This window comes from Euprymna scolopes, chromosome 35 (genome assembly GCF_053919585.1).
Source record: "Euprymna scolopes isolate OS-2025 chromosome 35, ASM5391958v1, whole genome shotgun sequence".
Lineage (NCBI taxonomy): Eukaryota > Metazoa > Mollusca > Cephalopoda > Sepiida > Sepiolidae > Euprymna > Euprymna scolopes.
The window spans coordinates 8190442-8215000 of record NC_136516.1 but is presented as its reverse complement, the minus strand read 5'-3'; positions in this window follow the sequence as shown (position 1 = coordinate 8215000).

The following is a 24559-nucleotide window of genomic DNA, read 5'->3' as shown; positions in this document are numbered from 1 at the left end:
ACCGTACTAACAATGAAAAAACAAAAGCAGATATTGAACATATGTTTTATTCTTAGGGGGGAGGAATCTTTCATCTCTATGTATTATTTGTTTTATCTACCCTAGGACTGGTATTGTTCATGTTTTATCCCTAGCATAGGTAATTTACAGCATGTATATGAAATTGTTTTACCTTAGGGAGAAGAGAACAGGTAATATACAACATAATGTGTCTATATTACATCCCTGGCAACGCCTAGAAACCAGCTAGAACATGTATTTCAGTCAATCTTTATTACATCCTGGGCTATGCCGGGAAACCAGCTAATCTCTTATTAGTGACTTGACCACCAAAATACCTCCCTAAGTGTGTCCTTTCTTTTGAACTTATTAGATATAGGTATCTAGAAATGTGTGTGAATACTGTGTTATTTTGAATATTTAGTCAGAGTTTACTTGTAGGAAAAAGTATCCTCATGACAGGTTGTACAGAGAGAACAGACACTCGTAAATAGTGTCTAGTAGACATTCAAATTTTATCCACTAGGCATTCAAATGTGTATGTGTGTGCACAACTGAACATTGTTAATCTATTCTATCCTAGTATATCTATAAAAATAAAAATGTGTGCGTGAGGACAATTCTCAGTCTATATACTCAACGAATTTTTGATCTACAGTCTTGAAATTTGGTATATAGGATATTCAGGCAAGTGGAAAACTTTTTAATCGGTTTTAATCCAGAAAAAAAGGACTGCTTAGGGGTCGAAATTAGCAAATTTGTACGTGGAGGTCGTCGGATTTTTAACTGTTCGTCAACTGTTTTACGACTGTGCATGAGCGGGCGAAAAACATGACAACTTCTTTATGTTAAGAATAAGATTTTTTGAACACTTCGTAAATGTGTCAAGCTGGTGTAGTGGTTAGCGTACTTGACTCAATGTCTTTATGTTTTGTTTTCGATCTCAGCTCGAGTATTTTTTCACTTACAAGAAGTGAACAGTTCAGAAAAAAGATAATACTCAATTTTTGTATTAATTAATATTTATGAGTATTTTACGACCGGGCAACGCTGGGCGGCCTGCTAGTATTTTATTAAAGACATAAAAATTCGGTTATAGACATTTATTGAATAAAACTTATTACTTAATTCTTATTCAACCTTCGGATTTGACGATGAAAATATTTTAAAATCGACCTGGTGGAAAAAAAATTGTGAAAATCAAACAACGATCCAAACAGTCTAAATTCTGCATAGAGAGAAGAAAATTCTTTATTGTTCGCCCCCCTCTCTCTTTCTATCTTTCTTTCTCTGTTTGTTTCTCTCTTTGTCTCTTTTCCTAAGTGTCTCTGACCGCCATTGTCGCCAGCCAAATGTCTTCCCGTTGGTCGATTGGCGAAATAAATATGCGTTCCTGTCAAACACAGACTCCGTCTCAATTGGCGCAGCGCCAATTTCAGTTGGCCGAAACGATCAACGCGTAATTTTCACCCGGAATAAGATTCTCCAAGTTTTAAGGCGCTTTACTTTTCAAAGGATGGATTGCAGATCGCCCCATAGCGATCTCTCTTCATGCATTTGCAAAGTCTTCTTTCTTTTCTTTAAAAATTCCATTTTCTTGACAAATGTATTTAAGCGCCAAAAAAACAGCGGCATTCATTTCACAATTGACAAATTCATTTGTTATTTAATTATCGTCTCTTCTTCATACGTCCTCATATTTTTCTACGATGTTTTTCCGGTCGGCCGTCACACTTCGGTTTGTAAATAGCATTTCATTGAATGGACGTACCTTATTTCTGATGCTTGTAAGTATTGGTATGAGAGCATCCAGGATCTTTTGTAGAAGAGCCCCGCTACTAATATAAAAATAAGTTTTGCACACATAAGTTATACGTATTTATTTCTATACGTATTTATTTTTTATCAACAGATGATTCGGCGAAGAATCAAAAACATTCATGATGCATATGAAACATACATTATGTCTTATTTTAACGTTGTCTTATTCTGTGCTAAATACTGTGTTCTTTAGTAATATGATTCGTGCAAACAAACAAAAAAACCCAGTTTAATACAGAATAATCGTAGAACTTGGATAAGATTATATAAAGTGCCACCAAAAAGAAAGTTCGCAGTCGTTATTTTTTGAACACTAGGATACTTCAATTAAAAGTCAAATATGAACAGATGAAATTATAGAGGAATGAAAGGTGAATCAAACGAGGTTGTTTAAACAGTTACATTCAATTTAGCTTAAATCTGCGGTTTTTGAAAAAAAAATGACAAGTGCGGACTTTTTTTCCAGAAACCTGATGCTGGAGGACAGGAGACGACACAGAAAGCAGCGCTAAAGGCCGCAGACCCCAGCACACCACCCTCCTTTCCTAGCCCATGCGCCAGAAACTGTATCCTCAAATAGGGCTCCAGAAAGTTCAAAGATGCTCAAAGACAATCCACTGAAACACCAAGGCGTATGTCATATATATATATATATATATATATATATATATATATATATATATATATATATATATATATATATATATATATATATATTTGATAAGTATGTTTTAACTTAAATAGGGATGGTATAATAAAATTGTGGGGTCTGCGTTCATGCCCGGCCTCCATAGAATGGAAATAGGCACAGACTTTAATAAAGACTTTGCATATCGATCTGCGTAAGTATACTTTGATAATTATGTTTCAGTTTGAAGAAATATGGTATAATAAAATTATGGGGTGTTCGTTCGCACCTGACCTCCATAGAATGGATTTATATCACAAAGTTTAACAAGATTTTTAAATATAGATCGACAGAATATTGTGATAAGTGTTTCAGTGTGAACAGGTATGGTATAATAAATCGTGGGGTTTATCTATGTTATTTTTACTTTCATCATATTTTGCTTTGGTTTTGATACCCCCAAATTCAACCCAAATTTACAATCCTTCCTTTTCATAACCTATCATACTTTCATAAATCAGAGTCCATTTTCTGTAGGTTCTAATTTTTGCAATAAATAATAGATAGCAACTTCGTTAATTTTACGACTCGCCCCAGCATATTATAAACACCCTAACTTCCCCATGTTAAAACGGTTTTCGGAATGAACAACCTCCCCATATTAAGAGCGGCTTTCGAGGTTTATGGAAGGGCGTTTTTTGAACATGGGGGGGGGGGTAGGGTTTTTATAATACGTTGAGGCATGTCGTAAAAATGAAATAGTTTAGAAAAAGTTAAAACAAACTTTTTTATGTAAACAATGCCGTGAAAAGAAACGAAACAATTAAAACGTAATGTTTCATGAGTGAAAAGCCTTAACATAAATAAAATTAAAAAATTGGTAAGTACATAAATGAATTTAAATTTTTAAAATATGGGATTTTTTTTGTGCTAATGCAGAGAGTGATCCGCGCTATTTTTTAAAATCGTTTTCCACGTTTAATTAAAGTTTATGATATGTTTTTATTCAATTGTAAGGTTAAAGTACAGAATAGGTACAAAAAACCCTCCTTTCCCCATGTTAAGAATGGCTTTTTAAATAATAACATTATTATTTCAGCACGGATCACTCTCTGCATGAGTAAGTTTGTTTTTTTTTTTTTTTACTTATCGAGTTAACACAAAATGAAATCTTTCGTCAATTCGTGGCTGTGAAATGAATCGAACCGGAAGTTCAGTTTTATCAACAGAACAGATTCGCAGTAACGGGTTAAAAATATATTTATTTTATTTAATATTTTAATTTTAATAATTCGCGAGGTAAATTTATTTTAATAACATAAAAACATACCTCGACTCTAAAAATGGGTTGTCTGAAAATTTCAAATAAATTGGTAACGTAGAAATATGGTTTTATTCGTTTAGAACGAACCAACTTTACATTTTTATATATATAGATATATCGATGCATGAAAAGTAATATGGTTAAGATTAAACTTAGTAAAGTAATAGGGCTAGTTGTTAAATCTAGAATAGAAAAAGACAAGATATTCTAGTAAAAATATAATAAACTTCTAACTTAAAATATTACAGCATGAAGAATAAAAATAAAATCAGTTTAACTTTATATAATCAATTCTTAATGCTGCAATAATTTAAATTATAAATTTATTATACTTTTTACTAGAATATCTTGTCTTTTTCTTTTCCAGTTTTTAAAACTAGTCCTTTATTACTTTTCATGCTCCCACTTTTCTATGAAAAGGATTTGGTGAAGAGTTAAAAATATTAGGGATACTTATGGAACATTCATTAATTTATTTGATTATGAGAAAATTGAATAAATAAACGTATGATAACGTTTTTATTATGTTATATTTAACAAGGTTGTAAGTATGTGTACATGTACACACACACACACATACATACATACACACACACGCAAGCACAAACATATCTCTATAAAATATTTGTATGTATGCGTGTGTGAGTTTATTTGTGGAGTACGGAAGGGTTGTGTCGCTATTTTAATAAATTCACACAGCGTCTGCGAACGTTCTTAGATAGGTCCTGTATGCGAATGCTTCTGATAAGTATCGAAAATCGATAATCGGAAGAATCCGATAAAACAAGGAACAGTTCGTTTTTGACCGAAATTAACATTATAAGTGAATTTGAGAAGTTTTATGAATTTTGTATTTTAAACTTTAATTCAATACTTTTTATAATCAATAATTCTTTACAGTGCAATGTAGATTACGATATATTGTGGACTAAGTCACTGCAGGTAGGCATACGAAGCTTTCTGCTGATGCACTGCGATGAGTTCCCGACTAGATTTAATTGAAAAATGGAATAATTCACCGATTTCGATGACGATAAAGGTATTGGAAATGTGGAATAATCTATTTAACGTTCCAACACTAATATATATATATATATATATATATATATATATATATATATATATATATATATATATATATATATATATATATATACTCGGGGTTTTTTATTCAAAAGTAATGGACTAATGAATTCATCGAGGTTGTTAGATAGTGCTCAATAAAAAGAGCTGATAATACTTGTTTATTGTTATATAAACATGGTCACATCCTGCTGCTACAAATAGCCACTTGTTTCAATCAAACAACAGATATCATCAGGCAGCGACTTGACTATTCAAAAGTTCAATGAATAACCTTTTTATTGAACTTTTGAATAGTCAAGTCGCTGCCTGATGATATCTGTTGTTTGATTGAAACAAGTGGCTATTTGTAGCAGCAGGATGTGACCATGTTTATATAACAATAAACAAGTATATATATATATATATATATATATATATATATATTACGTAACGCTAAAGAGGTGATTAAATATATAACACAAAAGTTTTCAACTTACAAGTCGATCTTTATCAGCCGATTTTTTTAGTACGTGTTGCCAAGGGCATGACTTATTTGTTAATATCGGGGCCGTCGATGTTCTAAAGGGAGAAGGAGAGGGGGATCTGGTGATTTCTACAAACAACAAGACGGTGAATTTAACGCGGATTTATTGCTGTCAAAGGAACAGATTAAGCTCAAATCCTGGCAACAAAATATTTTGAAAGATTAAATCCCTTAACAACCCCCTCGATCTCACCACATGAGACGAAAGCTTCACAAATCTTTTCAACAAAACGCCACAATTCAAGTGACCCAAATATTGGCAACGTTTTTATTGGGTCAATCGAAATGAGAGCCATCAAGATACATTGATTCTTTTCTAGAACTGTCCGTCTGCAGAATACGATACCGTGGGGCTGCTTCTCACTTGACTATTACATGGCCATTTTGAAATCCAATGGAAATTGAATTCTTATTGAGCCGTACTCTTAAATAATCAAACTCTCCCCAAGTTTTGCCATTGTAACGTTGCCCGGGAACCAACACGTTGTATGCTTCAGTTGCAAAGGAGAAAAAAACTAGAAAAAAAATTTCAACTCTTTTTTCTTTGTAACAAGGATATTTATTTCCTCATGTTGCGGCCATGACATCATTCACGCGATCGTTTTCTCGAGCGTGCCTCGAACGTTATCCACACCTCCCACATAATCTCGAACGTGCTCCACTTCCTTCTGGTGATCTTCCTCTTTCTCCCTTTTATAGTCTCTTTCTCTTTACAGGTGACGTCATTTCGCATGCATTTTCATATAGCCGCACCGAGCATCAAAGTGTTATATCACAGTCTACCCGACATTCATTAACCCTTATCCTCGAGTGGCCCTTATGTCAGCATAAGTAGTGACACGCTAGTAAAAAGCACATATAATATATATAAATATTCTAACTTTTCACCCGCAATTTTAAAAAAATAAAAAGAAACCCGAGGTCACAGACAAGCCTCAATCCCAGCAATATAAAGAGCAATAAGAATATGAAATAGCTTTACAAATTAGCGTAAATAATGATAAATTAATAAAAAATCTATATAATATTTTATTTTTCTTTCCATAGTTAGTTCGTACGTTCAAATGCATTTTTGAAGATTGCTTTTACAAAAGGCCAAATTCCCTTAATTTGGTTATAAAAAGGCCAAATTCGCGAAATTTGGATTAAAATAAGTCAATCTGGAAACCCTGAACAAGAATATAAGTTACCTGTCTTTGATGTAACCTCATTTTCGAATATCATTATGATAATATATGATCATTGTTGTAATGTAGGCGCCTCCAAAATTCACCACAGAATTAACCCCCTCTATATGTAACACGATGTAACTTTATTATAAATTAATATTATCAATATAACTTTTGTTACCATTAAAAAGAAGAAGGGAAAAATAAACTAGTAATAATTAAAAAAAAATTTTCATCGTACGAAAATAATGAAATTGCGAGATGAAAATCGTGTTTACATTATTGACGCTTTAAAATAACGTTCCCATGAAGTAGGCATTCCTAACGTGAAAACATACCCATGTTTAATAAATATAGCAAAAATCAACTAATGATCAGATTTTCATGAAATTTTCGATACTTATCCATTTTAGAATGAAATTACATATAAAATGCTGTTTCCGCAAAATATATGAATGGAAGTACTTTTTTTAGTGCGTGACCATCTCCCCCATATTTATTCTTTCGAAATTTAACAAAATATGTATAAATCTATCGGAATTTCTATTTATTATGAAACATAAGAATTCATATAAGTAAAAAAATATTTAATTTTTAAATATTAAAATACACGTATTGAACAAAAAATTACCTTGAAGTTGCAACTAAAAAATTTATATAAATTTAATATTACTATGTTTATTTTTAATAGCGTATTTTTCTAATTGATATATACTATAATCAGTTGAATTGCCGAGAAAAAGAAAGAATTAATTTTTAAAAGATTAAAACGATTAAAATTCCATTATTTCAAAATGTTCCTATACAACATAGGTTTTTTAGTTAATTGTGTTTAATTTTTTTCTTTTAAATATTAAGTCTTAATATAAACATGGCTCTTGTCAGCTATTTTATAGTCAGATTAAAACCGATTTGAAGATATTATTGCACAAATATTAAGCATTTTGTAATCCCCCCTCATATTTTGTTTGTCTCTTTTTATCAAAAAAAAGTATGGAGGCCGGTAATTGACACTCGTACATATTTAGTAAAACCGTATTTCATATTTAATATACAAATGTTTATATTATTAATCATTAAACTGTGTAAATCTTAAAAACTAACAAAATTATAACAAAGATTAATTATTAATTGCAGTTTGAAGAAGATAAACAAAGGTTTTAAAAAAATCGTTGAGTCGCTTCTGCTTTTCCATAGTTCGTATAGTTAATACAAGTCTGACGTTAAGAGAACATGCGCTCTATTTTTTACAAACGTTTGGCAGACCCTATTGTAAAGGTGCGAGAAATGATCTTGTAGTAATTTCTACGGCCAGTGTTTTTTTCATCGATAAAAGAAGTTAGCAAAACATTATGAAGAAAGGGAACATTCGAAAACAACAGAAAACGAGAACATTGTCTGCCAACTGATAATAATAATAAAAACTAGCAGAACATGTGGACATTCTACGAATGAGAAATATAGTTACTCACTAAATAGATTTTCATAAAGCTGATATCTTTCTGGATATAAATAGTTTTTTTTGGGGGGGGGGAGGGGGACAGAAAACCCAATAACTTCGCAGCAAATATGAGGTTATTAACGTTGCTATGAAAATAACGTCCATTGTATTTAAAAGAGAGAACTGATTATAATTAGATAAATTATTAAGTACTAATAAACATTCAGTAAGTTATATCGTGCTACATAGTTCAACACAAACAATAAAATCACATTTCAAAAACAATATTTAATTTACTCCTACAGTCCAGCACCTCTTAGCAGACAACCCTCTTTTTATTAACCCTGCGTGAGAAGTTGCTGCTGCTACTACTACTACTACTACTACTACTACTACTACTATTACTAATTATTATTATTATTATTATTATTATTATTATTATTATTATTATTATTATTCCTACTATCATTATCAACCCTCACGATGTTGTCTCACCTATTATCCTCAAGTGGCCTTTGGGACATGCTAAGCGAAGCGGTGACTCGTTAGTACATAAAAACGTATATTTCAATTAGATCTGAGACGATTAATCGGAATTTGGAATCGGAAAAACTGGAACTTTTTGGGGTGTCAGAATGGGAAAGATTGTGCCTATTTTCAAGGCCAGAAACGATTCATTTAATTATGTTTTTGTTTTTTTTATTTTATTTTGTTTAAAACCAAATCTTTCACTGCTGGTAGTAGTAATAAAATAATAAATATTTATTGATTTAAACTTCCAATAAAACTAAATTACTCTCTCTCTCTCTTTCTCTCTCTCTCTCTCTCTCTCTCTCTCTCTCTCTATATATATATATATATATATATATATATATATATATATATATATATATATATATATATATATATATATATATATAAGTTGTGTGTTTGTCTTCAATAGGATTAGTTACGTGTTTGACGTGAAGACGGCGCCTAAAGAAGAATTTTTTTGTTTTTCTTGCTCCAACCGGATTCACCACCCGTTTCGCACCTTAACCCCAAAACTTCAAATCTCCTGAAGTGCTCGAAATGTGTTAACCGCATGCTTCAAGATTTGTAAATGTGTGCCAACAAATAAACTGGAACGACTAGTGGTGAGGGGAGGGGGGCGGACAACAATTGTAAAAAAACAGCTTTTTCTTGTAGTGTTATTTTTTCGAAGGGAAAAGGGAGAAAAATAAAATGCAAAAATGAATGATAAAAAGGAAAACGCTTGAATTGCGTTTTTACATCGAATTAGAAAAATATAAAGGAAAATAATAATAATAAAAGATTATTAAATAAAAGAAAGAGAAAGAAATAAGAAAGTCATATAAACGATGATATGGAATGGAATAATGGAAAGAGGGAAAGAAAAAGAAAAAGAAAAGATGAAAGAAACAACAAAGTTTCTAAAATAATTCGAAGGGAAACAGTTAGAAACAAAAGAAAAAACACGAAAACCATAGCCAAAGTTTTTGTTTTCATAAAATAGATAAAGGAGAAAAAAGAACTAAAAAGAAGAGTTCTCCTAGAAGAAAGAAAGAAGAAAAAAGAATGAAGAAAAAGCAATATAAGAAAAAAGGTAAAACAAAAAAGGAATTGAAACAGAAGAAAAGTGGAAGAAAAAGAAAAGAAAGAAATAAGGAAGAAGAACTATAGATGAAAACAAGGAAAATAAAATATAAAAAAAAGCAGGAGGTATAACTATGATATAAAAGAAGAAAAAGAAAAAGAAAGAAATAATTGGGGGAATCAATAAAAAGAAGGAGAAAAGGAAAAGAAAAAAGGACCAAAAACAATAAAATGAATAGACGAAAAAGAAAGAAAGAAAAAGAACCATAAAAGAAAAAAGAAAGAATACAAAAAAGTAAAAAAAGAAGGAATACACAACAAAAAAAAAAGAGCCAGAAAAAATAAAGAAATAAAAACGAAGAGAAGAAGTAATAGAAGAAAAGAAGTTGAATCAAGAAAAAGAAGAAAAGCAATGAAGAAGAGATGGCATAAAGTTCTACTCCACAAAATCTCCAGCTACGGTATAGCTTAAAATGTCTTCTCAATTTTAAAACTATTTATCTCTCATAGGTTCATAAAAGTAGTGGTTGATGGGCAGAGATCAGAAGCTCACAGTATTAATGTTGGAGTCCCTCAGGGGTCCATCCTGGACCTAACTCTCTTCCTGATCTACATCAGTGATCTCCCAAGTCACATTTTAAAATCATTCGTAAATATTTTTGCCGACGACACTACTATCCAAGGCAGCACTTCAAAGCCCATAAATAATCAAATTTTCTCTAATTCTTTCCTCTCTGATCTTGAGCACGTGGTACAATGGGGAAAGGGGTGGCTAGTTAATTCTAATGCATCTTAAAACAAAACTTGTATCTTTTCATCATCAATACCCTGAACTCCGTCTGGCATAAATTGGGATGACCGACTCTCGTCTTCGGGAGGCTCCTTGTTTTGACAAAACTTCTGGGTCTGACCTTTATTCGTGATTTGAAATGGAACGTGTACATCAAATCCGTTACCAAAGTCGCTGAAAAAAATGATGGGATCATTCTAACGCTCCGGTAAATATCTCACTGCCGATGCGCTTCTCTACCTGTATAAGAACCAAGTACGTCTTAGGATGGAGTACTGTTTCTACATCTGGGCACAAGTTGCTAGAAAAATTAATCCTGCCTCGACAGAGTTCAAAATAGACTTTATAGCCTAGTAGGGAATTCCCTTTTCACTTTCCTGCAACCTCTTTCCCACAGGAAAGACGTTGCAAGCGTGTCTCTGCTCTATCGCTATTTTCATGGCATGTGCTCGTCTGAGCTCCAATTTATGGTCACCTCTTGCCAAACTTTCACGAAAAACGCTCGTTTAGTTGAAACTACTATCAATAATTTCTCCAACTCTTTATCTGTGCCTAAACCTAAACGCACATTCCATGGACAAAGCTTCTTTCTTAGAACTGCACGTCTATGAAAACCCCTTTCGTTTCCCTGATCTCTAATTTACTATAATATGGCCGTCTTCAAGTTCAAGCTAAACAAATTCCTCATGAGCCGTCTCCTTAAATAATCCAATTTACCCAATTTCAACTACAAATGATTACGACGATATTGTCCCATTGACTACCGTACACTCATTAACCCTTATGCTCGAGTGGTCTCTGGATCTCGATAAGTGGTGACTCCTTGTAACGTAGTGTATATGTGTCCGTGGGAAAATATCAGCTACCGCGAAGGATGGATAGCTTGCGAAGAGATTAGCAGCAGTAACAAAAGCCGGAAAAAAAGCATATATGCAAATTAAGAAGTGTTTGCGAGAAGAAAAAAGCAAAACAAGTGAAGCACGCATAATCCCCCGTGAGTGCACAGTGAACGAGGCATAAAAAAATGATTAAGTTCAGCACTTCCTCCCACCATTTAGTTCCAAAGTCCCCAGGGGACGTCAAATCCTGGTGAAAATGAACAAACGGTGCAGTTTAAGGCCTTAACATATGTAAATTTGAGTTCTAAACCCTGCAAAAAAAAAAAAAAAAAAAAAAATGGCCAAGTCCATCACCCCATCATTTAGCCCCAAAGTTCCTAATACGTAAACATATTTAAATTTGAGTTCAGCACCATGCAAAACTGCTAAATAGACATACACAGAATATTTTGGACAAATATAGTAAAATAGTCCCCAAAATGGAGTGTTTTATTAGCCCTAAAAGAGCCCCTAGGTCACACCAAAGAGTTATGGCGAAAGATAGACGAACAAAATTATATAGAAATCAGTTAGATACAATTTTTCAGAAAGTTTTATAAAAATCCAGAGCATCAATTTTTTTTTTTAATAAGCACAAAAATGTCAATTTTAGCTATTTTAACCCAAAATGAACCCCATGAGAGAAGCCGGAGTTTTCCCGGAAAATCCGTTCTGTTACTTTTTTACTCATATAATGTTTAATGTTTGTGCAAGACTTCAAAAAATTCTAAGGCGTAGTTATTAAGAAAAGTTCGGACGGACGAACGGACAAGGGTGAATTTACAGGTCCACCCTTTTTTTTTGTCGGGATCAATAAGGAGAAAAATGCACCACGTAGTCGGGAGAAGAAAAGTGTGAATCGAATATAATGGGCGTAAGGTCGGAGAAGAAAACTGTACACCGGGCGAGATGGACGATGGCGAGAAACTTTTAATTGGTGTCAGGACGGGAGAGTAACGATAGTAAATGCTTGTGTTAAAAAAGAAAAATGCCACCCCAGATTTTTTTATTTATTTCCTACCTTTGTTTGTAATTGCAAATTTACATACTTTGGGAAAAAATGTAAAAGGAAAAGAAAGTAGAAAAAAGCCGAAAACAAAATAAGAAAGAAGGAAAAGAACACGAAACGAAATAGAAAGATAGAAAAGAAAAAAAAAAGAAAATGAAAGGCGAATAGAAAAAGAAACGTGTATCACAACAGATGTTGGTGGCCATTTTTTTGTCAAAACATGTCAGAATTTCATTTGCATATTTGTCATCAGCCGATGGAAAACATCTGTCCAATTCTAAAGACAAAAAAAAAAAAAAAAAAACTGAGTTGAAGTTTAAAAATATCCGACCAATCTCCATCGAAAACAAAAATGTCTGACTGTTCGGAAAAAAATAAATAAAATATAGAATGAAAAGAAAAAAGTAGGAATTTTGTCTTTGAAATAAATTTACGCGTTAAAATCATTTGAGCGTAAAATAGATGTGAGAAATGTGTTTCACGCAACATATTAAATTTAGCAATGTCATCTTCAAGTGGCTACGTAAACATTTGAGAAAGTATCGTGTGTATATATATATATATATATATATATATATATATATATATATATATATATATATATATATATATATCGGATTAGTGACTTTATTTCTAAAATTCAAAATGGCATAAGGTATTTACAGCTTCTTCTCCAATTTTCGAATTTTAATCATGCCAAAATGCACTTTATTTCCTTTTGAATTAAAGGAATAAATTATAAGATAGTCAACATCATGAACTGTGGAATATAGTTTATGTAATTTATTCACTATATATATATATATATATATATATATATATATATATATATATATATATATATATATATATATATATATATATATCGAGGTGCCTTCTATAAGTTTTCAGACTTGGCATTGATAGTACAAACATGAAACTCTAGTTCCCTTCGAAGTAATCTCTTTCGGCTGCAATGCATATGTTGTACCATTCCAAGGCCCCATGTAAGTCCTTTGTGTGAGCGTGTTACTGACCCTCGTCACAGCCTCTTCATCTCCTCACTTGTCTCATAACGACAAGCTCTAAGGTTTTCCTTGAGAATAACCAAAAGTCACAGGAAGCAAGGTCTGGACTATAGGGAAAAACTGTCTTGATACTCATCTTGGACAAATAGTCTGTGACTATGGTGTAGTTGTGGATTGATCATCTCTGAGCACCCTTAACTTTGCACAAATCTCCCGCAGCTTCGGTTCCTCACAAATAATTGTGTGTACAGTTTCCACACTGACATCAAACTGTGCACCTATTATCTCTATAGAAACACAGCGGTCCTTAACCATGAAATTCTTTATTTGGCCAATCAACTATGGCGTTCTGACTTCTTTATTTCCTCCATAGCTCTCATCATCCCTCACAGAGTCTTTGTTTTCCTTTGAATCTCTTCATATTGTTCTTCTAAAGTGTCCTCACGTCCAGATAGCGTTTTTAAAATGCACCAGTTGCGGTCATCAGGCTTTAGTAGGGTGTATTTCAATTCCTGCTGTAGCTGTTCATTTGAACTTGAAATCAAAAATTGGTCACTCATCTCATAAGATGTATAGCAATAACTGAATTTTTGACAATTTTAAATGGCCGTACAAAAAAATCTGAAACTTATTTAAGGAACTTGTGTGTGTGTGTATGTGTGTGTGTGTGTGCGTGTGTGTGTATATATATATTTCTGGAGAAATATATTTTCTTATAATGTATACCAATCCTTATTTAAGATGCTCAATGTAATTACAGAGCAATATATTGAATAAATGCCAAAAAAAAAACTATATTCCAAAATTCATGATTTTTACCATCTTATAATTTATTTCTTTAATTCAGTTGACGTTTACAATTCTTGACAATATCTGTTTCGCAGCGCAAAATCAATCACTTAATTATTTTATCAATCAGTGAATCTATTATGCCCTTAACTCATCAAAAGAAATAGCAACAAATAAATACTTCAAAAGGAAATAAAGTGCGATTTGACATGAATAAAATTCCGAAAATTGAAAGAGAAGCTGAAAATACATTTTGATATGTTTCCATTGCGGCATTTTAAATTTAAATTGGCGCAATGGAAACATATTAAAAGGTATTTGCAGCTTCTCTTTCAATTTTCGAAATTTTATTCATGTTAAATCGCACTTTATTTCCTTTTGACGTAGTGATTGTTGCTATTTCTTCTGATGAGTTAAGGGCATAATAGATTCACTGATTGATATAATAATTAAGTGATTGGTTTTGCGCTACGTAAGAGATAATGTCAAGAATCGTAAATGTCCACTGAATTAAAGGAATAAATTGTAAGAGGGTCAACATCATGAATTTTGGAATATATATTTTTTTTTGGCATTTATTCTATATATATATATATATATATATACATACATAGATATGCATGTATGTATATATATATACGTATATATATATACGTATATATATATATATATATATATATATATATATATATATATATATATAAACGGAGAGAGAGAGAGAGAGAGAGTGAAGCAGAGACACTAGTTGCACCTAGTATATCAGATTTTTTCGTGGTCGAGTTTTCCAGGCACCTTTTAATGTACATATAATTTCTTTTTATAATTTGATAAATTTCTAATCGTTCATATTCTACGTGGTGGCCGGAAAACTCGTCCCGGGAAAACTCGTCTCCGGAAAACCCGTATCCGGAAAACTCGTACTCGGAAAACTCGTACTCGGACCCCCCCCCCTTTTTGCTAGGTAGGAAAACTGGTCCCTTATTGAATAAATATCGATTGAAAACACATTTTATTATCGTTCTTGAAGGAGATATTGTTTTTAAAAGAGACTATGCACCCCCATAATATTAAAAAAAATTATTTTTAACTCTTGCTTAAAAAAATAAACTTGATCACGGAGTTAAGATACGAAAAACGAAACCAAATATTTATTTTTTAAAAAATACTCTAGTTTTAACACTTTTTGTGTCATTACGAAACAAAAATAAAGAAAGAAAACACGTATTATCAAAGAAAGCAATTATTTTATTTAGAAGAATTAATTCAGTTTAAATAATTCTTGTGTTATTACAAAACACCAAAAAAGAAAACACGGTCTTATGTAATTTTGGTACCGCGCTGAAATAATAACGTTATTATTTCGAAAGCCATTCTTAACATGGGAGGAGAAGGTATCGTTTAAAAGTCATTTCGGTGACACTTGTGCAGTACTTAAAAATACACAATTTATTTTCTTTTGGAGGTGGGGGAGGCTCGTTTTAAAACTATATCTACCTCAGTATTTTCTTTAATTTTCGGACATTTTTTTGTTAAAAAAATTATTTACTAAGTAATGTCGAGTGCGACATTACTTGTTATTTCTTTTTAACTAAATAAACTCTTTAAAATAAGTTTAAACACCAAAAAACTTACAAAGCTAGCTAGAAAACGAAAACTTAGAAAAATCAATTTAATTTTTTACAAACAATAAGCATGTAAAAATATTTTAAAAAATATTATAGGGTGTGCATTATTACCTAAAAATATGCAAATTTATTTTCTTTTTTTTTGGGGGGGGGGGCTCGTTTTAAAACTATATCTACCGTAATATTTTCTTTAATTTTCTATTTTTGAGCAATTATCCTCCTAAGACGTGATCCTCTTATGTCGGACATTTTTTTGTTCATAAGTAACGCTCGACATTACTTTTTTTTAACTAAATAAACTCTTTAAAATAAGTTGAAAGACCAAAAACTTTCAAAGCTAGGTAGAAAACGAAAACTTAGAAAAATTAATTTCATTTTTTTAAAACAACAGTAAACAAGTAAAAATATTTAAAAAAAAATATTATGGGATGTGTATTCTCTTTGAAAGACAATATCTTCTTCAAGAACGGTCATAAAATGTGTTTTCAATCGATGTTTATTCAATAAGGGACCAGTTTTCCTACCTAGCAAAAGGGGACGAGTTTTCCGGGGTCGAGTTTTCCGGAGACGAGTTTTCCGGAGACGAGTTTTCCGGAGACGAGTTTTCCTAAATTCATTTTACGTATTTCATCTCAAGTTTGGATTAAGTTATGAGATTTTCATAAGTGATTTTCACTTGAGGCAAAACAAAATAAATAAATGCAACAAAACAAGATTATTTCAAAGATGACCATTCCAGACAACACAAAGCCAGGTCGGCGCCAGAAAAATTAAAAATAAGATTTGTCACGAGCAGTTTATCCCTTTTAATTTAACTGTGAACTCTGAGGGGTAATGAATAGAGTTTTATCACCTAGGTGCTAAAATAAGTATGAGCATTTCAAAATCTTTCCTAAGGCCATAAGTGAACTTTGGATAATTTACTTTGCATGTCATAATTTTTACCAATAAAATAATTAAATTAAACCCAGAAATCCTGGTTCCTCGTCCCTTACTTTCATGTTATAAATAAATATTCTTCTGATAAATAAAAACATCTGCGTTTGTTTCTTTATGATTTTCAGGAAAAAAAAAATGAATAAAAGAATCGGTTTGGAATCCAAAATGAAGCTCAAATTTTCCCGATTCCGATACCGATTCCGATACTCCCAAAAGTTCCGATTTTTCCGATTCCCGATTCCGATTAATCGTCCCAACGCCAATATATATATATATATATATATATATATATATATATATATATAGAGAGAGAGAGAGAGAGAGAGAGAGAGAGAGAGAGAGAAAGAGAGAGAGGGAGAGAGAGAGAGAGACGGGGGGGGGTCATATCTTGCTTATTTTCTATTCATCTTGTCATATGCTTTCGATATAGTACCCGCAAACTCTAAAACCCGAGTCATGCTTGTTCAGGTCTTGCCTTCTTCACCTCCCCTATACCACTTCTTCTTCTTCTTCTTCTTGTTCTTCTTCTTGTTCTTGTTCTTGTTCTTCTTCTTCTTCTTCTTCTTCTTCTTCTTCTTCTTCTTCTTCTTATTATTATTATTATTATTATTATTTCACCCAGAGTAACAAAGCATCAAGCCTCAAACGGCACGATGACCCTTATTCAGTGTTGGTGTCAGTAGGTTCAAAAACAACAACAAATGAAATGTGTTTTGTTCGGGTTAATGCATTAAAGGAGAAGAGGGTGGTAAAACTCAGGGTTACGTACAACCCAGTGCGGAAGGTTTATCTTGAAATACCAGATCACATGACCCTCTAACCCTCACCTTCGGAGGACGAGAAAAATAAAATGGTCCCCGTCATTGTCGTCTTTGTGTTGCAGCTATTGATTGAAACTGGCCAGGCATCTGTCTGGACATTACGCACGGATGAAAAAGCTTCTGTGAAACAACATCTTGTAACTTTAAAAATAATAAAAAAGAAATTTCAATATTTAATATATTAATCATTATTTTTATACATCAAGACATTATTGCTTCATACCATATGAGGATGACTTCATACATGATTCTCAGGTCATCTTGAAACATGATCTACGGGCGCTCTGCGCAGTAGTAGTAGTAGTAGTAGTAGTAGTAGTAGTAAAAGACGTACTACACAACCATCACTAATATAAAGTTGGACCCTTCTTCTCCGTGATAGGGATGGTGGCAACGTGGTAGTTCCAGTGTTACTCGACTAAAAGCGTTTTAGTGAAATTCCAGGAGGGATCGGCATCAGGATTAATTGTCTCCTGGTTGTCTCTACCGTTGAGTTTTGCGTATCCCTTCACGCAAGAAGAATCCTGACTTCTACTTACTGATTCTCTACTCCAACAACAACATGGCAAAAAATATGAACACATTGAGAAGACACATCACAAAAATTAAATAAACTTGTTATATACCCCCAGCTATGCAACTGTCGTTCTGATGTCGACTCATTATATATATATATATATATATATATATATATATATATATATATATATATATATATATATATATAGTAATTTATAAAATATATATGGTGATTAAGCTACACTGAATATTCGGCGTTTCATCCACTATAGGATTCGTCAGGCTTATGCGCGAATTCTGTGGTTGTTTCTTGTTTTTATATATGTTGAGGATTTTTAGTTAGCCAATCAGCTTTCTAGTATCCACCGCGCCCCTTCCTATCAGCCAATGGGCATGCATTTTATCGAACAAAGGATCTGTTTTAGAACTAGGTTAGTGGTTTAAGGTATATTCATTATATAGACTCCAGCTATATAGCTAGAGGACCATAAATAGAAGCTCGGTTGAGCACCTGCCTTGAAAATAATGGTAGAGTAAAGATAAACTCATGCGGCTCTTCTAAATTAATGTTATTTACACATGATATGTACGATTTTATTGGAAAAAATGTTAGGAGTGTGTATTGTCTTCTCCAGGTTAGACACAAGGTTGTATGAGGTTTTACTAAAAGTATTTGTGAAACGGTCTGCATTCGAACTTGGCAGTCCTAGTCGTTAACCACTAAACCATCATCAACTTAAACATCGAGAGTACCGCAACAATATAACAATACAACGAATTTAGGAAAACTCGTCCCCAGAAAACTCGTCCCCGGAAAACTCGTCTCCGGAAAACTCGTACCCGGAAAACTCGACTCCGGAAAACTCGTCCCCTTTTGCTAGGTAGGAAAACTGGTCCCTTATTGAATAAATATCGATTGAAAACACATTTTATGACCGTTCTTGAAGAAGATATTGACTTTAAAAGAGAATACACATCCCATAATATTTTTTTTAAAATATTTTTACTTGTTTTACTGTTGTTTTAAAAAAATGAAATTAATTTTTCTAAGTTTTCGTTTTCTTCCTAGCTTTGAAAGTTTTTGGTCTTTCAACTTATTTTAAAGAGTTTATTTAGTTAAAAAAACAAGTAATGTCGAGTGTTACTTATGGACAAAAAATGTCCGACATAAGAGCATCATATCTTAGGAGGATAATTGCTCAAAAATAGAAAATTAAAGAAAATATTACGGTAGATATAGTTTTAAAACGAGCCCCCCCCCCCCGCCAAAAGAAAATAAATTTGTATATTTTTAGGTAATAATGCACATCCCATAATATTAAAAAAAAATATTTTTACACGTTTATTGTTTTAAAAATTTAATTGATTTTTCTAAGTTTTCGTTTTCTACTTAGCTTTGTAAGTTTTTGGTGTTTAAACTTATTTTAAAGAGTTTATTTAGTTAAAAAGAAATAACAAGTAATGTCGCACTCGACATTACTTAGTAAATAATTTAACTAAAAAATGTCCGAAAATTAAAGAAAATACTGAGGTAGATACAGTTTTAAAACGAGCCCCCAAAAGAAAATAAATTTGTATATTTTTAAGTACTGCACAAGTGCCTCCGAAATGACTTTTAAAAGATACCCTCCCCTCCCCATGTTAAGAATGGTTTTCGAAATAATATTATTATTTCAGCGCGGTACCAAAATTACATAAGACCGTGTTTTCTTTTATGTTGTTTTGTAATAACACAAGAATTATTTAAACTGAATTAATTCTTCTAAATAAAATAATTGCTTTCTTTGATAATACGTGTTTTCTTTCTTTATTTTTGTTTTGTAATGACACAAAAAGTGTTAAAACTAGAGTATTTTTTTAATAAATATTTGCTTACGTTTTTCGTATCTTAACTCCGTGATCAAGTTTATTTTGTGTTAAAGATATTTTTAAAAAATATTATGGGGGTGCATAGTCTATTTTAAAAACAATATCTCCTTCAAGGACGGTAATAAAATGTGTTTTCGATCGATATTTATTCAATAAGGGATCAGTTATCCTACCGAGCAAAAAGGGTGGATTTTTTTCCGGGTACGAGGTTTCCGGGCACCCAATACAACACCGTCATCCCAATATGATGAGTAACGTATTGATACCTGTGCGAATTTGAACAAAATGTAACTAATTGTCCGCTCGGCTTTGCTCGGAAGATGTCACGCACGCGGGGGTAACTGTAGTCTGACGTAAGATGTCGATCAGCCAATCAATGCGCGGCAAAAGAGCAGACAGTTTTGGGGGAAAATATTGGAAGAAAAAAATCAATAAATTAGATAAACAACACACGCTGAAACGGCCATTTACCTAACTAATATTCCTGGTGAACCAAGTGCAAAAGAGATTCAGACAATTGCACTTAAGGGAACAGCGAGGATACTAAAAAGAGCTCTCGGTTGATTTCAATAAAAAAGCGAGGCAATGTTGGCAGCTGGTTTGGCTGCCCCATACTCAGCATTACAATCTTCAAAGGAAGAAAAAAAAAAAAAAAAAAAAACTTTATACAAGATGAATATCTCTAACTTGGATCAACAGTTGTAGACGCCGACAGATGTCGTTTTATATTGCCAAACAAAACGATTAATCGCTGCACAGAAAAATTGCGCATCTTGTGGCGAGAGGTGCATCATCGTCAAAAGAGGATCCATTAAAGATGGATGTGGCTGGAGATGTACCAGGATGATATGATGAGTAGCACAACGGTTATCATCCAAAAAAGAAAAAAAGTAAAGAAATTAAAATCAGGGGCAGGTTAGTAAGACTCTCCCAAGTCGTCCTAAGAGTAGATCGATCATTGGTTTTTGGTTGATTTGGAACTGGAAACAGGTGGATCAATCTCTGTGTAGGAGGTGAGCCTAATTGTGAACAAACGAAATAGGTGGTAGTGCATAGTAATGAATGGTGTCCTTCCGCGTTAAAACACATGTTACACTTTGAAATATTTATTTGCACAAAATATAAAATGTTACATTTCGACAAATTAAATGCACATCCTTTCAAAAGTGTCGGAGAGAAGAGTGCCGTTGCTAATCCTTGGTCAAGATGACTACAAAATGTCTAACCTACTTTCAACAAGAATCACCAATCACCAAAATACCACATTTACTCCAGGGACCGTTTTACTTAAATTCTATAATCTATATGTTTCTATAAATTGTTAAAAATGTTATTGTTTATCAATAGAAATATGTCCCAACCCAAAGGGTAAATAATACCGCATTATTTGTTTTGTTGTTGCGTCTGATTTCGTTTGAAAATCTTCCGGAAATTTTCCAGCCGCCAACAAGGTCAAGAGTCGAAGGCTGGTCAACATTTCCTTCGGCCAATCCAAGATAAAATATTCGGAAAAGAAGACACTACAACTTGACCTTTGATCAACAATCTCAATCGGACAGTTGTGAGTTTTTTTTTTTTTTCTTTTCGAAAGGACAAGTGATAAAAACAATGACTACTATGGCGCGACCCGAGATCGAACCCACTATTCCTTCACCCAATTATAGCATGTTGTCCAACATTGTCCGGGAATTGGAGTGGATAATAGTGTCTAAAACATAAGTTACAGGCGATTTCTTACTCGCAAGTTTGCAAGAGTTGACATTGTGCTGTCATAATCGCGAGTTACTATAAAAATAAAACCATGTAAACCCCTTTTCACCCCGAACAAAGCATGATGTCACTTAGGACAGAGGGTTATTATTTATGATTGTGTCTAATAGAGGACTGTAAAAAGTTGAACAGCGAAATGCCTGTTCACATTATATTTAAACTTCTGCAAGTTCGTACAGTCAGGGAAGCGGGGAAACAGGGAAGAAATTCAAAAGCTATGAAACTAGGAAAATCTATTTAAAAAATTATTTCGTTTCTTTATGTTCTAATATATTTCAGTTATTTTACGCATTCTGCGAAAATGTTAACTCATATTGAATGCTTTGTTGGACATAATACCACGGGGTTGCTTGCTAGCTGACTACAACATGGTTGTTTTCATGTTCAATATAACAAATAGTTGTTAACTCTTCTCTTAAATTATCAAATTCTGGTCAGTTCATTAATTGTTTCCAAATCCTCTCATAGTGCTGTTCATCGTTCAACTGATTATCGCGTAGACACTTATCCTCAAATGATGTCCGAGCTGTAATAAATGGTGACTAGGACTAAGAAAAAAATATTCTTTTCATTATTTGGACCATCGAGTATATATCTGTTTTATCTTATATGTTTTTATATAGATTGATGTGGTGCTCGGTTGAGTAACTATGTCTGTGTCGAATATATACTATTACTATTACTAAACAATAATAATAATATTCTGTAGTCCACCTACAAGTTCTGACCTACGATTTTGATCGTATTTTAACATTTTCAATAAAAAGAAGTTTTTATACATCCGAGGTGCCTCCAAAAAGTTTTCAGGCTTTTTTTTTTTTTACAGGCATTTAAAATTGTCGTAGACTCTTGTAAATTAAGTATGTTTCTACTATATATCTTATAAGATGATAGACACATTTTTATGATTTCAGATTCAAATGAACAGCTACAGCAGGAATTGGAATGCACTCTACTAAATCCTGACTGTCACAGTGAATTTCAAGAATGCAATCTGTACGTGAGGACACTTTAGAAGGACGATATACAATACAATTCTGTTTTAAAATTGAGAAAAAAATGACACAGAAACGTATGGAATACCTCAGACTGCTTTTGAACCATCTTGCATGAATCGAACATCAATTTCTGAGTGGCATAAGAGATTCCAATGAAGATAGGAGTCTGTGAAGGATGATGAGAGGTGTAGGAGGAGGAGCAAGGAAGTCATAACACCAGAGTTGATTGGAGAATAAAGAAGTTCATGGATAAGGATTGCTGTGTGTCTCTACAGAAACATTAAGTGCACAGTTTGATGCCAGTGTTGTAACTGTACACATAATTATTTGCGAGGAACTGAACATGCTGAAGATTTACGCAAAGTTTATTCCAAGTGTGCTCAGAGAAGAACATCAAAAAGTAAGTTCATTTTTACTGATTTGTTTTGTGATTATCTTGAACAATAAATGGATATACGAAGTAAAATAAAATAAACCAAATAAGACATTTTTTCGTTTGCCTATTTTTGTACATATCTCATGATAATACATCAGCCGGTTCCCTGCATTGCTATAGCCATCTTATATTTTTCCATATCTATTTATCAGCAATGCTTCAAACAAACAACCTTTCTTATATATATATATATATATATATATATATATATATATATACTTGTTTATTGTTATATAAACATGGTCACATCCTGTTTATATAACAATAAACAAGTATTATCAGCTTTTTTTATTGAGCACTATCAAACAACCTCGTTGAATTCATTAGTCCATTACTTTTGAATAAAAAAACCCGAGTATATATATATATATATATATATATATATATATATATATATATACTCACAGAAAGAGAGAGAGAGAGAGAGAGAGAGAAAGCGAAAGAGTGTGTGTGTGTGTGTGTGTGTGTGTGTGTGTGTGTGTGTGTGTGTGTGTGTGTGTTAATCCGTGAAGGATAAAGCGATTACTGCAGAAAATTCTAAATGAAAAGGTGGATAGGTCGAGCTAAGTTGGTATTGTGTTTTTCTTCAATAAAATTTGAGTCAGCCACAAAACCACCTTTGACATCGTAGGCGAACATCTTTCCTTCAGGCCACCGGCAATTAACGCATTGACAGAAGGAAATTAAGTACTTATAAACGCATTGCCGGCGAACTTTCATAGTGAACACTTAGGGAGTCTTCAACGATCCCGAATTTGAAATATTGCGTTGTCCTAAAGGTTACCGTTTGTTTCTTAATTCCCTAAAAAGCGTTTGCAGGCGCCGCTCACGTGGGTCGATGGGTAGAACCGCCGACTATCAACGCAATGGTTCTAGGTTCAATCCTTACCTGGGAAAAGGTGCTAGTCTAGCCGCACTGATGAGCTGTGATACAACGAAACAGTACTGCATGTGGATGGTTATATATATATATATATATATATATATATATATATATATATATATATATATATATATATAGTTGTCCACATGCAGTACAGTATGGTGTATATATGCTAGAAGGCCTTCCGGCATTGTCCGGTCATAAAATACGCTTGATATGATTTTTTGATAAATGCAGATTTCGTATTTATTATTATATTACATTTGACCCAATATATAATACAGATTTTTAAAATTAAAAAAATAATGACTCGTGCGCCACCACCGAGAATCTAAACTAAAATCAAAACGTTTAGCTTACGATTTACTTTTTACTTTTATGTTAATGCCTGAGCTATGAAGACATGGTTGCTATAAGGCTAAAAATTAAAACATGAATCAATAGCTATTACGTTACGCATGCATATTCGTAACGCCATCGATCCACCTACAACTGGCAAATTTCATTTTTTTTTTTAAATTTTCACACTTTTAAACCGATTTTTCCCGGCTAAAACCTAAATACAAAGTTTCACACGGTTTCAAATACCCTATATATGCAGTTTCATGTTTATAGACAAAAAATGTGACAGTAGAGTT